Source organism: Choloepus didactylus, chromosome 26, assembly GCF_015220235.1.
Source record: "Choloepus didactylus isolate mChoDid1 chromosome 26, mChoDid1.pri, whole genome shotgun sequence".
Taxonomy (NCBI): domain Eukaryota; kingdom Metazoa; phylum Chordata; class Mammalia; order Pilosa; family Megalonychidae; genus Choloepus; species Choloepus didactylus.
Genome location: NC_051332.1, coordinates 16500328 through 16515962, shown reverse-complemented (window position 1 = coordinate 16515962; position 15635 = coordinate 16500328). Strand labels below are relative to the sequence as shown.

At 34.3% G+C, this 15635-nt stretch overlaps 1 non-coding gene across 1 annotated transcript; it reads left to right on the top strand.

The window, feature by feature from the left end:
- The first annotated feature begins 2243 nt into the window (after window positions 1-2243).
- Window positions 2244-2377, top strand: LOC119520908. The gene has a single exon (XR_005214239.1). It is a non-coding gene; the product is annotated as a small nucleolar RNA SNORA70 (small nucleolar RNA).
- The last annotated feature ends 13258 nt before the right edge of the window (window positions 2378-15635 follow it).

Here is a 15635-nt window from a genome sequence, read left to right as displayed (position 1 = left end):
GGAGAGAGCTCTGAGAAGCTAAGATATGTAATACAGAGTTTTCCCCTAGGAGAAGCCAGGAAAGAAGCTAAGAGAAAGAAGCTAAGACAGAAGCCCAGAGACATTTTGAAGAGCCACAGAAACCAGAAGCTAAACCAAGGAGAGGACCAGCAGACTCCAGTAATGTGCCTTCCCATGTGATAGAGGCACCCCAGATGTCATCAGCCTGTCTTCAGAGAAGGTATTGAACTGTTGATACCTTAATTGGGACATTTTCATGGCCTTAGAACAGTAAACTCATGAACTAAAAAAAACCCTTTTGTAGAAGTCAATCCATTTCTTGTATATTGCATTTTGGCAGCTTTAGTTCAATTGGGAGTCTTGATCTATTAATTAAATGCAATCTCAAGTTGATCTATAGATTTAATTCAACCCAGTTAAAATTTAAGGAAGCATTTTTTGCATAAATTGGCAAGGTGATTTTACAATTTAAATGAAAAAGCAAAGTAATACAATAGTTAAAGAAACTTTAAAGATAGAAGAATAAACTTAGAGGGCTTACATAATCTGATTTTAGTATTTATCAAAAACATTAATCAAGAGAGTATGGAATTGTTGAAAAGATAGATACCTTGATCAATGGAACTGAATAAAGAGTTCAGAAATACATTCACATACATTCATGAAAATCAGTGCTGCCATCAAGGGTTTGAAGAATGCAGGGATAGTGATTCCATCACTTTCCTACTCAACTTTACTGTATGACCTTTGCAGAAAAAAGATGGATCTTGGAGGATAAGAGTAGAGTTTCATAAATTTTTCCAGGTGGTTACTCTAATTTCAGTGGCTATTTCAGGTATGATATCATTGCAGGAACAAATTAACACATCCCCAGCTACTTGGCATTCAGCTATTGATTTGGCAGATTTTTTTTTCAGTACATGTTAGTTTGATTTCAGCTGGAAATCTAGCAAATCACCTTCACTCTACAGAACTATGTAACAATCTAATCTGCAGTTTCTTTGATGAAATTAGCATTTCAAGAGACACCACCTTGGTCCATTACATTGATGACATTATGCTGATCGGACCTAGTTAGCAAGCAGTAGCAATTACTCTAGACTTATCAGTAAGATATTTACATGTCAGAGGGAGACAGGGTCCTTCCATATCAGTGAAATTTCTAGGTATCCAGTGGAGGAGGCAATGTCAAGGTAAAGGATAAGCTGGTGCAACCAAGAAAGAGGTAGAATACCTAATTGGCCTCTGAGGGTTTTGGAAGCAATGTGTTTATTCTTTGGGTGTGCTACTAAGACCCATTTATGAAGTAATCCAAAAATTTTCTAATTTTGAGTGGGAACAAGAACAATAGGAGACTGTAACTGACACAGACTGTCATGCAAGCTACTTAACCACTTGGCCTATAATGATCCAGCATATCCAATGGTGCTTTAACGGTCAGTGGCCAAATACAGATGCTGTTTGAAATCTTCTCAGGCCTCTATGTGATAAACACTGTGCAGACCAATGGGATTTTGGAGCAAAGCTTGTCATCATTTGCAGATTACTACTTTCCTTTAGAGAAATAGCTTTTGGCCTGCTATTGGGCCTTAGTAGAGACTGAATGCTTTACCACTGCTGAGGGTCCAGTCTATCAGCAATGGAGACCAACACTGAAATATTAAATATATATATTAAGATCTTATGTTTGTCTCTGTTACAATTGCTGAATTTCTTTGTTGACATGTATTGTGCTTAACTGAATTTCAAACTCAGAGTTGTATTTGAATAATAAAAGTAATATATCAAGGCAAATAGAATTTATCTTTATCAAATTAAATTTTATTAAATCATTTATCTCAATTCTTACCATATATATAAGCAGCACATATTCATAAATAAGAATTCAGGAGTCTGAAATCTTTGTACACTGATGGTGAAATGTATATTAATAAAAATAATATTGAAAAGGTCCATTATAAATTAAATGTATTTGTCCTAGATCAGTGATCCATTCCTGGATGCTCAATCATGGATCAGCAGAGGGTCACACACAAAGTTGTTGATTTTGGTGATATTGTGTAATTCAGAAGTTAGGAATTAACTGAATATTTAACACTAAAGAATCAAGTGCTTTTATTTAATGGGGTAGATACAGATTATGACAATATCATAATATTACTATTGTGTTAGTGGAGAAGAGAAGGCAGCAAAAAATTGGTATATATGTAATAAATTAAACAGATCTCAAAACATAGTTTATTCTGCAGCCAGTTAAGGTGACCACCCCTTCTCCCCATGGGGGCCCAATGTGTAGTGGCTGCAGAGAGCAGACTCCTTGGTAGTTAATGGAGCCTGTTGTTTGTACAGGTTGCCCTCAGGAACCTTGTCGAAAGTATTTTCCTGTTGATGGTCCTGTCTGACCTCACCTGGTCCCCAGTCTAGGCTCCAGACCATGATATGAAGTGACTTTGGAAAGCTCCAGGGTATAGTGGCCAGGGTCCACATCAGCCTAGTCATTATGCCCATATGCACCAAGTTTCAAAACAAGAAGTATGTGATCAAGGTGTGTACAGGGCCAAGTTCAAGTTCTCTGACCACCAGAAAATCCATATCTCCAGGAAGGGAGTATTTACCTAGTTTAATGCTAATTTGAAGACATGGTGGCTGAGAAGTGCATCATCCTGAGTGGTTGTGGGTCAAATACACCCACAATCATGGCTCCTTGGACAAGTGGCAGGGCCTGCACTAGTGAAGGCTTTGCCAGCACTATACATGTCCAAATTATGCCCACCAATAAACCAGTTCCCAACTGTCAAAAAAAATGGAATGAGAACATTAGATATCAAAATGACATGTAATAACATATGAATGTTCATTAAAACATACATTATATTTACTTTATAAAGATGCATGCCTTTTTAAGAGACATATATCAATCTTCTTAGAAGAGGTGCCTATTTAGAAAGGAGAATTGCAGTGGAATTGAGATTGAAGAATGATGATGATTACGTGATAAGGAATTAAGGTAGGTTGAACTCAATGTACTTGTGAGATTAAAGGAAAAAATTAAATAAGAGTAACAAATGTTCATAATTTTCATTCCTTCTTAATCTTTTACAATCTTTTATAGGGCATGTTAAAGAAATCTACCTTCATTCTCAGACATAAAACTTGCAGGAAGCCAATATGGAAAATGCTGAATATTGACAGAGTTGGGGGAGATTAAAGTGTGTATCCAACAAATAATGTACTTAACCCACAGTGTTTAGAAAGGGGTATTACAAAATAACACAGGAAAGCAAGGGAATTATACGTAAAAGAATGTTTCTCAAAAGAGAGATCAAAGATACTCTGGATAATTAGCAAAGACCCAGTGGCATCATTTCCTGCTCTCAGATGCTCTGGGGATAATAACTAATTGCAATCAAACTCCCAGGTGTTTGTCTCAAAGGGGAGAAACACTCATAAATTCCTCTGATTTCAACAGGGTTAGCAACTACATGAGGGAGCAATAGAATTTGTCATTTAAGGTAAATAGAGGACTCTAATTATGATTTTCAGATATCTCCAGTGACAATTCTTGACTCATGATTTCAATTTAAATTATGGAAATGACAATAGTTCCAAGATCAGACTCAGCACAGACAGACATGCATATTAATATTTTCATTTTATAGTGATATTTTCCGGAGTAACTTGGTATTTTTCATACCATTATTGGGCTCTTTGAAGAAAGCAAGGAATCTTTTTCTATATTTTATGATTTCTACATTGACATTGAAATCTAAACAATGGAAATTATGAAGGTGAAAGGGGTAAGCATTGTTTGAAAACTTTGTCTAGAATGTGGTCTTAGCAAAGATGGTGATGATTAGGTTAGGATTATTGATGCTGAGTAAGTGCTTATGTTGCAAATACTATTAGTTTCCAATGAAAGCTTTCAGTTATTTAGTAATGTGATATTAGTGTTGTCATTGTCTCCTACAAATCACAGAGTTTCATTTGTGCCCTGGATATCTATGCTCTCATTTTACCAATACTGTATAAGTCAGGAATTGTCAGAATTTAAATTCCCCTTGAGCAGTTTGTTTGGCAAGATCTTGGGTTATGATGTTTAAATTGGTAGGTGTTTTCAGGAAGGATAAATAAGGGAATGGGGAAACTGAGATAGGAAAGAGATGAAAGCTAACAGTGTGCAATAAAGAGCAAGTTACTGCTGTAAATAAGTGAGGTTCAATCACTTGAGATGCTTTGAGGTGCCCTGCAGAAATCTTTTTGGAAGGTTTAAGAAGCTGCAGCATGGCTACTGCTGCATGCCACATCATAGGTGGTCCAGTGTGATAGGGAGTGGGGAGATGTTTCTGCAACAGTGATGTTTGCAATAGTAAATTGATGGTAAAGTCAAAATAAAATATTAATCTTTTTGACTTAAGACAATATATTCATCAGAGCACAATAATAAATGCTTTGATCATACTATTTTGTATTACATTTGCAGGTGTTTCCATACAGACAGTGAGATTCAAGGCTTGGAAGCATCTCTGAATATATTTCTAATGAGGGACAAACAGTGAAATTACAGTATCAGGAAGGGTCAATCCTTAGATGAAAGTATGTATAGTCTGCTTTCAGTATTAGTGAATTTGCCTCACCCTAATCCTTCCATAGCTCTAGGCTATTATCTTCTCAGAATATACCCAAATGTGTTAAGAGAAGCATTCATCTTGGTCTGTAACCCATGTTAAAAATTTTGCCCTTCACAAGCAAAGAAGGGAAACTATGGGGATGGGAAAGGATGAGATCTTCCCATAACTTTCCACAGGCCCCTGTTATATGACACAGCTGTAATGCAAATCATGTATCTCAGCTGAGAGGATTTTGTCCATGTATATGAGAATCTGGCATAATGGGATATAATTGTGTTGAAGAAGGACAGCTAAAAAAAATCTTCACAGATCATCAAAAGCTGCATAATAATGATTTGACATTCATCCCCAGGTGGTATAGCATTCACTGACATCCCTGTTTTTTGAATTTAGTGTTTCCTACTAATATAATGCATTTATTTTACCCAATAAGGAGTGGAAAATTTATAAAGGCTCTTGGCTTTGTTAGCTGTGTTGAGCGTCCTTTTTATTTTTAAAATAATTTGTGTACATATTTCTGCTGATACAAAATCACTCACAGAATCCCACTTGATGTATTTTTAGAGTCATTCAAAATTCTTTCTTCGTATCTACTTTTCTCCCTCTTTTGTCCCTCTCTCCTTTCAATGGGAGTATGATAATCTTAATCTGACCATTCTGTTAATCTGTCAAGTCTATTTGCAGTATGAAGTATCTAAAATAGGCAAAGTAATAGAGACAGAAGTTCAATTGGAGGTTACCTTCTAAAGTTGATGTTAATGATAAATTAATATTGCTCAGGATTTTTGCATCTGTATATATGAAATGGTAGACCGTAAATATTTTTTATCTCTTAAAAAATGAGGTTATGCTGACCTCCTAGGATGAGTTGCAGAGTACTTCTCATTTGTATAATCTGTAAGAGTTTGTATAAATTATGGATGGTCTCTTCCTTGAAAGTTTGGAAGTGCTTGCCTTTGAATAAAACTGAAGGGGAGAAGTGTTGGGAAAGCAAAGTTAGGGATAAAGCAACCTACAAATTAAAATTTGCTAATTCAAAATGTTTGTTGCATACATGACAGAAGATGAAATAAAGATATATGAATAGCATTCAAAATTAAGATGCAGCAACAATACACTACTCTTCAATGTTACAGCTAGTTGGCTTTATCTGGGCAGAATACATTATTTGTCTTGGCCATGTACATTTTAACAAGTAAAATTTGGTGATTTAGAAAAAACATGCAATATCCACTTCCCTGTATTCCCTTTTATTTCCTTTAACTTTACTTTCTTTAACTTACAAGAAAGCATCACTTGCATGATTCTTCATACAGTAATATTGTGCACTAGCTCTTGAGGCATTTGAGATAGACCTCCTGCTTTAGAGGTTTCTTTCACTTTGTTGGATGAATATATTTGTAGTGCTTTACTAAATAATTTTTATAGTACACTAATATTTACATTTTTAATATTTATATGTGTCTTAAATTATGTTATAAAGTTATAACTAGAAAATAAAATCCATCTTTTCAGACATATTATTGCTAAGTCAAAGCCAGTGAGGGAATGTCTGCTAATGTTTCTTTCTCAAAGTGAATGAAATATAGATGTAGGATTTAATTGATATTCAACACAGCAAAAAGCAGCAATGTAAATTCAGACAATTTAAACATCACACAATCAAATTTTAAAATAATTTTTAATTGAGTTTGAATGGCTATAAAGGTATTAATTAATAATTCAAGTATGTATTAATACATTTTGGTGAGAACAAAGATACAATTCTGTTACAAATAGTTCCTCATTCTCTTTCTCTCTACCCCATCTTTTCTCTCCCATTGTCTGTCTCTCCCTCATTCCACCCTTTATCTTTGTCTCTTTTACAAGAGTCCATGAAACACATTCAAAAATATTTACTGGATAGGGTCAGGGGCAAAACAGGAATTAGGAAGATAGAATTAAGCAGTGAAAGGAAATAAACATATGCAGTCAAATGATGAAAATTGCACCAATAAAGTGTTTAGTAAAGGAATCCATTACATAATCCATTTTAATTAACATACACCACAGAAATTTCAGCAACATTCCAATTCTACACTTCACTAGCATGTCTGAGACAACAATTGTTGAAGATTAAGAGCTATAAACTCCTGTATTATATCAATATTTCCCCAAATTGCAGTTGAGCTTGGAAACGTAACTCCATCCTTCCAAACCAAAGAATAACTAAGATTGAACAAAATTTTCAGACACATCATGTTTAACATCATGAACATAGTGTCATTGCATAGTGCTTATTTATGAGATGGATTCAAATAGCTTTATATTATTTTTTCATTATATATTACATGTGAAGGATGCAGCTATTACTTATTTAATTTAAATAAATCATAATCAAGAGTTATAAATTCAGTTTTTTGCTTCATCAAAGCATTGAACAACAAATGGGCCCCATACCTGAAGCTATGTATTTCCTCTATAAAGTGTACATATGCTTGTCAAATGACAATTAATATATACTAAAATAACATTTTATTGAGATTAAACCCAATGAACCCCAATATTCTATGCTAATAGGGAACAAAAAATTAATCTCTGCTACCACATTCTGCTTTGGACATCTCAGCAAAATAATAGTATATTTTATTTAAATTGCCCTGATATCCTTGGCAATATAATTTTCTGGCATCTCTTGGTAGCTTTGTTTGTAGATCAAGATGGTGTTTTACAAATGAAGGTATATTTTATAGAAATCAGGTCCCATTAGCAAAATTCTCTACATTATTATAAGACTTTGTAGAGATGATATAAAAAATATGATGGGATTTAGCCATTTTATCCAATCTGCTCATCAAAGGGCAGTTCTGTTAACTAGTAATTCAGTTCTATTAAAATTGTTGTGTGTATGTGTAGCTGATTTCACTTTAAGAAGAGATAGAGGCTAGAGAAAAAAGTATATCTACAAATTCTGAATTATAGACATATCATGGTCAATCTGGAAGACTAAAATAAAGTCATTTTCTCAACTCATATATGTCAGAAAACTAAGTAGCAAATGACAATGAGGATAGTTATACAGACACTGATCTTGTGAAGAAGAAAAGCTATGTTAGCAGCTACCACATTATTAACTGGTCACCAGGATTTAGAAATTTTCTTTTTCTGTCACTTTATATAGCCTACATAGCAACATGAAAACTAAATAATTTAGCATACTTTTATAGATGAGAAAACTGATACCCAGTTGGACATATAACTTGACCAAAACCACATAATTACTAGCAAAGGCAGGGTTCAAGCCAAGATATCTCTGACTGCAAATTCTAAGCTATTTCTCCATTTTAGAATCCTACTGTGACATCTCCAAATTCTGGAATTTGATCCTTTAGTAACAGTACAAAATAATATTCCTACCTATTTAAATTTTTGTTTAAAGCCATCAAGCTACATAGATCACAGAATTAAAACAAATAAACAAAAAACTAAAGCAGACAATAGATCTATTAGCTAACTGGGAAAATAAGCTTAAAATATGTTTATATTCCTCTATAAGAAAAAAAAATATGATCTCAAACTTACATATATCCAAAGGACAGTTCAAAGTTAATCTACCCATTTACAAAATTTCATGTTTCTAAAATGTGGTCCTGTATTTCTAGTTTACCTACTTTCACTATTCTCTTTCATCATAAATATTAAAGCAGAGTTCTAATCTACATATATTGAACTAAATATGTGGACAACCCTTCCTATTTTCCCTATGTTCTGTGGAAGGCATGTAGTTCAATTTTCAATACAAATCTAAGTAGAACACCCACTCTCTAATTTAAATATTGAACTTGATACTCTAATTGGAGTTTCAGGTTTGTAGTTTCTAAAATATTGTGTTAAGTGAGGAAAAAACCTTTCCTTTAACTTGTGGAACTGAACTGCTCATTTATTTAAGGTAAGAGTATAAAGTGTTTGGATTCTTATACCAGTTTAACAAGCTCTTCTTGAAGTCCACAAGGGAGATCCCAAAGAGAAAGTACACTCTCTTCTGGAACAGAAGTGCAACAACATATTTCTTTTTTCCCATAGCCAACAAGTGAATATTTTGGGAACAATGAACTACATGATAAAATGATTATGTGAGTGCACATTGGCCTCCAGTGAAAAAGAAGCAGTAAAAATCATATAACATAGTATTGGTAAATAAAACATACAGTGCATAGTTCTACATCTCATATTTATTATCTATGTGCCATTAACAATATGAAATCATAACCTATGACAGAGTTCATAATTGGTTAATTAAAAATTACTATTTTCTTATTTAAATTGTAAAGCAATAGACTTCTAAGTGGTATGAAAGAGTTTAAGGTCAATGAAAATTTCATACAGAAGAAAATATATGAATATTGTAAGCTTATGGATAAAAAATATTAACAGGAGAGTTTGGACAGTAGACAGATTACTTAAATATTTTATATATAAAATATTAGAATATTAGAGTTCTGATATCATACCCTAATCTGTAGCCTGTAATTTGCTATGTTAATAAAAAACAAAACAAAACAAAACAAAACAAAACTCTTAGATCTATTTTGAAAAATACATGGTTGCTCAGTCCGGAACCCATGCATTCTTACTTAATTATGTAGTGTGGGCTGAGGAATCTGAATTTAAATGAAGAAAGAAATATGATACTTCCAGGCAGCAAAATTGGGAGTAATCTATTACATGCAATCCAAAATTGATCTATAGTTCCAAGGAAACCCCACCTAAAATTTACGTAAGTTTTTTTTTTGCAGAAATTGAGATGTTGATTCTACAATTTAGATGAAAAACCAAAGAACTAAGGTAGCCAACACAAATTTGAAAAAGAAGAATAAAGTTGGGGGACTCACATAATCTAATTTCAGGAAGTATCATCAAGCTAAATAATCAGCAGAATGTGGTAATGTTGAAACAATGAACGCTAGATCAATGGGACCTTTTAAAGTGTTCAGAAATAGATTCACACATATGTGATCAATTGATTTTTTATTTGATTTTATTGAGATATATTCACATACCATACAATCATACAAAGTGTAAAATCAGTTGTTCACATTACCATCATATACTTGTGCATTTATCACCAAAATCAATTTATGAGCATTTTCATTACTCCAAAAAATAAAAAATAAAAATGAGAATAAAAATTAAAATAAAAAAGAACACACAAAACATTCTATCCCCCCATTCTCCCCATTATGTATTTAATTTTTGCCCCATTTTTCTTATCTGTCCATACACTGGATAAAGGGAGTGTGAGCCATAAGGTATTCACAGTCATACAGTCACACTATGAAAGCTGTGTAGTTATACAATCATCTTGAAGAATCAAGGCTACTGATTTGGTCAATTGATTTTTGATGATTTTTGATTTTGATGAAGATATCCAAGGGATATCCATAGGGGAAGTAGTCCTAAAATCAAAGATTGTTGCTGAAAAAATTGAATAGTCTTTTGCCAAAATATAAGGCATTAACTCATCATTGCAGCATATATAAATTTCTCTCAAACTAGAACTTATAACACCTAACACTATAAAAATTCTAAAGTAAACATAGGACATCTGTGTGACCATGGTTTAATCTCATTTTATAGATAAAATGCCAAATAAATGAAACAGGAGAAAATTGTTTTTCATCATATTAACATGTGTTCTTTGAGAGAAACTGTTGAAATGAACAAACAAGTCACAGAATTGGAGAACATATTTGCTATTCCACATTTTTCCATGGGTTTTACCAAATGACTTTTATACATCAACTAAGATGATCATGTGCATGTGTGTATTTTGTTTTGTTTTTACTTCATTCAATTAATGTGGTGTATTACATTAATTGATTTACTTATGTTGAATTACCTTTTCATAACAGGGATAAATTGTACTTGAATATTTTACTATTGGATTCCGTTTCCTGGTATTTTCTTGAATACTTTGCATCTTTATTCATAAGGGATATTGGGTCATAATTTATTGTAGCATCTTTAACTGTCTTGGTATTAGAGTGATGTTCACCTCATAAAATACATTAGGAAGTGTTCACTCTGATTCAAATATTTGGAGGAATTTAAGCAGGATTGGTGATTTTGGAACACTTGATGAAATTCACTGGTGAATTCATCTAGTCCTGTGATTTTCTTTGTTGGGAGATTTTTGATTACTGATTTTATTGCTTTAGTTTTCATTGATCTGTTGAGATCTCCTAGTTCTTGAGTCATTATAGATAGTTTGTGTTGTCTTATAGTTTGTCCATTACATTTAGATTATATAATATATCAGGGTACAGTTTTTCATATGTTATCTTATAGTATTTTTTATTTCTTTGGGGTCTTTTTTCTTTGTCAGTCTAGCTAAAATTTTGTTGATTTTATTCAACATTTCAAAGAACCAACTTTACATCTTATTGATCCTCTCTACTGTGCCTTTAATCTCTATTTAATTTATCTCCAATATAAATTTTTTTGTTTTTATTGAGATTGTTCAGATACCATACAATTATCCAAAGATCCAAACTGTACAATCACTTGCCCCTGGGTACCCTCATACAGCTGTGCATCCATCACATTTAATTTTTGTTCAATTTTTAGAAACTTTTCATTACTCCAGACAAGAAATAAAGTGAAAGATGAAAAAAGAAAAAAAGAAAAGGAAACTCTAAACCTCCCCTATCCCTAACCAACCCCCCTCAATTGTTGACTCCTAGTATTGATATAGTACGTTTGTTACTGTGTATGAAAAAAATGTTGAAATACTACTAACTGTAGTATATAGTTTGTAATAGGTATATAGTTCTTCCCTATAGGCCCCTCTATTATTAACTTCTAATTGTATTGTCATACATTTGTTCTGGTTCATGAAGTGATTTCTAGTATTTGTACAGTTGATCATGGACATTGCCCACCATAGGATTCACTTTTATATATTTTCATCTTTTACCTCCAGCTTTCCTTCTAGTGACATATATGACTCTGAGCTTCCCCTTTCCACCTCATTCACACACCATTCGGTGCTGTTAGTTATTCTCACATCTTGCTACCAACACCCCTGTTCATTTCCAAACATTTAAGTTAATCCTAATTGAACATTCTGCTCATACTAAGCAAGAGCTTCTACATTTCTTCCACAAGGCAGGAGGGAGAGTCAAAGGTAGAGAGGCAAAAGAAAGAGGAAACAAAAAAATGACAGCTAGGAAGCAGCAAAAGGAAAAATAACCTTAAATCAAAGTAGAATAAAGAATCAGAGAATACCACCAATGTCAAGTGTCTCACATGCCTCCCCTATCCCCCCCTCTTATCTGCATTCACCTTGGTATATCACCTTTGTTACATTAAAGGAAGCATAATACAATGATTCTATTAGTTACAGTTTCTAGTTTATGCTGATTGCATCCCTCCCCCAATGCCTCCCCATTTTTAACACCTTGCAAGGTTGACATTTGCTTGCTCTCCCTCGTAAAAGAACATATTTGTACATTTTATCACAATTGTTGAATACTCTAGATTTCACCAAGTTACACAGTCCCAGTCATTATCTTTCCTCCTTTCTTGTGGTGTCTCACATGCTCCCCATCTTCCTCTCTCAACCATATTCATAGTTACCTTTGTTCAGTCTACTTACATTGTTGTGCTACCATCTCCCAAAATTGTGTTCCAAACCACACACTCCTGTCTTCTATCACCCTTTAGTATTTCCTGTAGGGCAGGTGTCTTGTTCACAAAGTCTCTCATTGTCTGTTTGTCAGAAAATATTTTGAGCTCTCCCTCATATTTGAAGGACAGCTTTGCTGGATACAGGATTCTTGGTTGGTGGTTTTTCTCTTTCATTGTCTTAAATATATCACACCACTTCCTTCTTGCCTCCATGGTTTCTGCTGAGAGATCTGCACATAGTCTTATTAAGCTTCCTTTGTATGTAATGGATTGCTTTTCTCTTGCTGCTTTCAGGATTCTCTCTTTGTCTTTGACTTTTGATAATCTGATTATTAAGTGTCTTGGCATAGGCCTATTCATATCTCTTCTGTTTGGAGTATGCTGCGCTTCTTGGATCTGTAATTTTATGTCTTTCATAAGAGATGGGAAATTTTCATTAATTATTTCCTCTATTATTGCTTCTGCCCCCTTTCCCTTCTCTTCTCCTTCTGGGACACCAATGATTCATACATTATTATACTTTGTTTCATCCTTGAGTTCCCGGAGACGTTGCTCATATTTTTTCATTCTTTTCTCCATCTGCTCCTTTGCGTGTAGGCTTTCAGGTGTTTTGTTCTCCAGTTCCTGGGTGTTTCTTCTGCCTCTTGAGATCTGCTGTTGTATGTTTCCATTGTGTCTTTCATCTCTTGTGTTGTGCCTTTCTTTTCCATAGATTCTACTAGTAGGTTTTTTGAACTTTTGATTTCTGCCGTATACATGTCCAGTGCTTCCTTTACAGCCTCTATCTCTTTTGCAATATCTTCTCTAAGCTTTTTGAATTGATTTAGCATTAGTTGTTTAAATTCCTGTATCTCAGTTGAAGTGTACGTTTGTTCCTTTGACTGGGCCATAACTTTGTTTTTCTTAGTGTAGGTTTTAATTTTCTGTTGTCTAGGCATGGTTTCCTTGGTTATCCAAATCAGGTTTTCCCAGACCAGAACGGACTCAGGTCCTAGAGGGAAGAAATATTCAGTATCTGGTTTCCCTGCGGGTGTGTCTTAGAAAACTGCTCCAGCCTTTGATGCCTTGGGTCACTGTGCTTTTCTGCCCACCAGGTGATGCCTGTTAGCCTATAATTCTTGACTGGTGTAAGGAGGTATGGCCGTGTTCCCCCAGTCTCTGGGGTCTGGTTCTGAATGGAAATGGCCCCACCCCTTTTCTCCTAGAGAAGACAGACCCCTCAGGTGGAGGTCATTAGCATTTCAATGGTCTCCCTCTCTGCTTGTGGTGTCTCCACCCTTCCCAGAGTCACAGCCCTGGAAACTGAAAATGACTGGGGCTTTCTCCACTGAGCCGAAAAAGAAACAGATAGTCCCCTTCAGACCCAGTCCAAGGCAACCCTCCAGCTCTCCCAGGTCAGTCATCACCCAAAGCCTCTATCTGTTTTTTGGGGATGCGTACCTGTAGCGAGCAGTTCACACTCGCTACTTAAAACCCCAGTTGGAGCTCAGCTGAGCTGTATTCGCTTGCTGGGAGAGAGCTTCTCTCTGGCACCACGTGGCTCTGCAGCTCGGGCTATGGGGGAGGGGGTCTCCCGACCTGGTTCTGCAGGTTTTACTTATAGATTTTATGCTGTGTTCTCGGGCATTCCTCCCAATTCAGGTTGGTGTATGATGAATGGATGGTCTCGTTTGTCCCCTCGCAGTTATTCTGGATTATTTACTAGTTGTTTCTGGTCTTTTGTAGTTGTTCCAGGGGGACTACTTAGCTTCCACTCCTCTCTATGCCACCATCTTGCCTGAGTCCAATCTCCAATATAATTTTTGTTATTTCCTTCCAGCTTTTCACTTTGAGTTTATTTTGCTCTTCAATTTCTAGTATCTCAATTTCTGAGTTTAAGTCTCATATTTAAGATCTTCAACCTTTTTTGTTGTTGTTGTAACCTTTCAAAGCTATAAAATTACCTCTAACCACTGCTTTTGCAGCATCCTATAAATGTTGTTGTGCTTTTCTTTTGTTCATTTGCCTAATGATATTTCCTAATGAACTTTTTGATTTATTGTTTGAACCATTGATAGTTTGAGTGTATATTTTAATTTCCAGATATTAGAGAATTTTCCTATTATCCCACAGTTACTGATTTCCAGAATCATTTAGTGTCAGAGAGGATTCATTGTATGAATTCAAACTTGTTAAATTTATTGTCTTGTTTTGTGACCTAGCATATGGACTATCCTGGAGAAAGACCCATGAACATGAGAGAAGAATGCTCATTCTGTTCTTGTAGGAAAAATGTTCTATATATGTCTGTTAGCTATAGTGATTTTATAGAATCATTCAGGTTTCTATTTTATCAATCTTCAGTCTATGTGTTGTATCCATTATTAAATGGGCAAAACTCAAGTCCCCTACTATTAACATAGAATCATCAATTTCTCCCTTCAAATTTTTCAATATCTGCTTCATTATTGTGGGGCTTTGCTGTTTTGGTGCACATATATTTTTAATTGTTACATCTTCTCTTTGAATTAGCCCTTTCTTCAGAATATAGTGTCTCTTTTTCAAATGCAATTTTATTGAGATTATTCACATACAATACAATCATGCAAAGTGTACAATCAGTTGTTCAGGATACCATTGTAGAGTTGTGCATTCATCACCAAAATTAATATTTTTTTTCAATTTTAGAACATTTTAATTATTCCAGAAAAGAAGTAAAAATAAAAAAGAAGACTCAAATCCTCCCATTCAACAATGCCTCCCCTCATTATTGACTCATAGTATTGGTACAGTACATTTGTTACTGTTGATGAAAGAATGTTAAAATATTAATAATGGTAGTGCATAGTTTGCAATATGTACATTTCCCCCAAAACCCATCTATTATTAACTTTTAGTAATAGTGTCATACATTTGTTCTAGTTCATGAAATATATTTCTAATATTTGTACAGTTAATCATGGACATTGTCCACCAAAAGAGTCACTGCATTTTACATTCCCATGTTTTAATGTCCAACTTTCTTTCTGGTGACATACACGACTCTAAACTTCCCTTTTCCACCACATGCACACACCATTCAGCACTGTTAGTTATTCTCACAATAACATGCTACTGTCCCCTCTGTTCATTTCCAAATGCTTAAATTCAAACTAGTTAAACATTCTGCACATATTAAGCAACAACTCCCCATTCTTTAGCATCATTCTATACCTTGGTAACCTATATTTCATATCTATGAGCTTACATATTATACTTAGTTCATATCAGTGAGATCATACAATATTTGTCTTTTTTGTGTCTAACATTTCACTCAATATAATGTCCTCAAGTTTCATCAGCCTGTTTTTTTTAAGATGG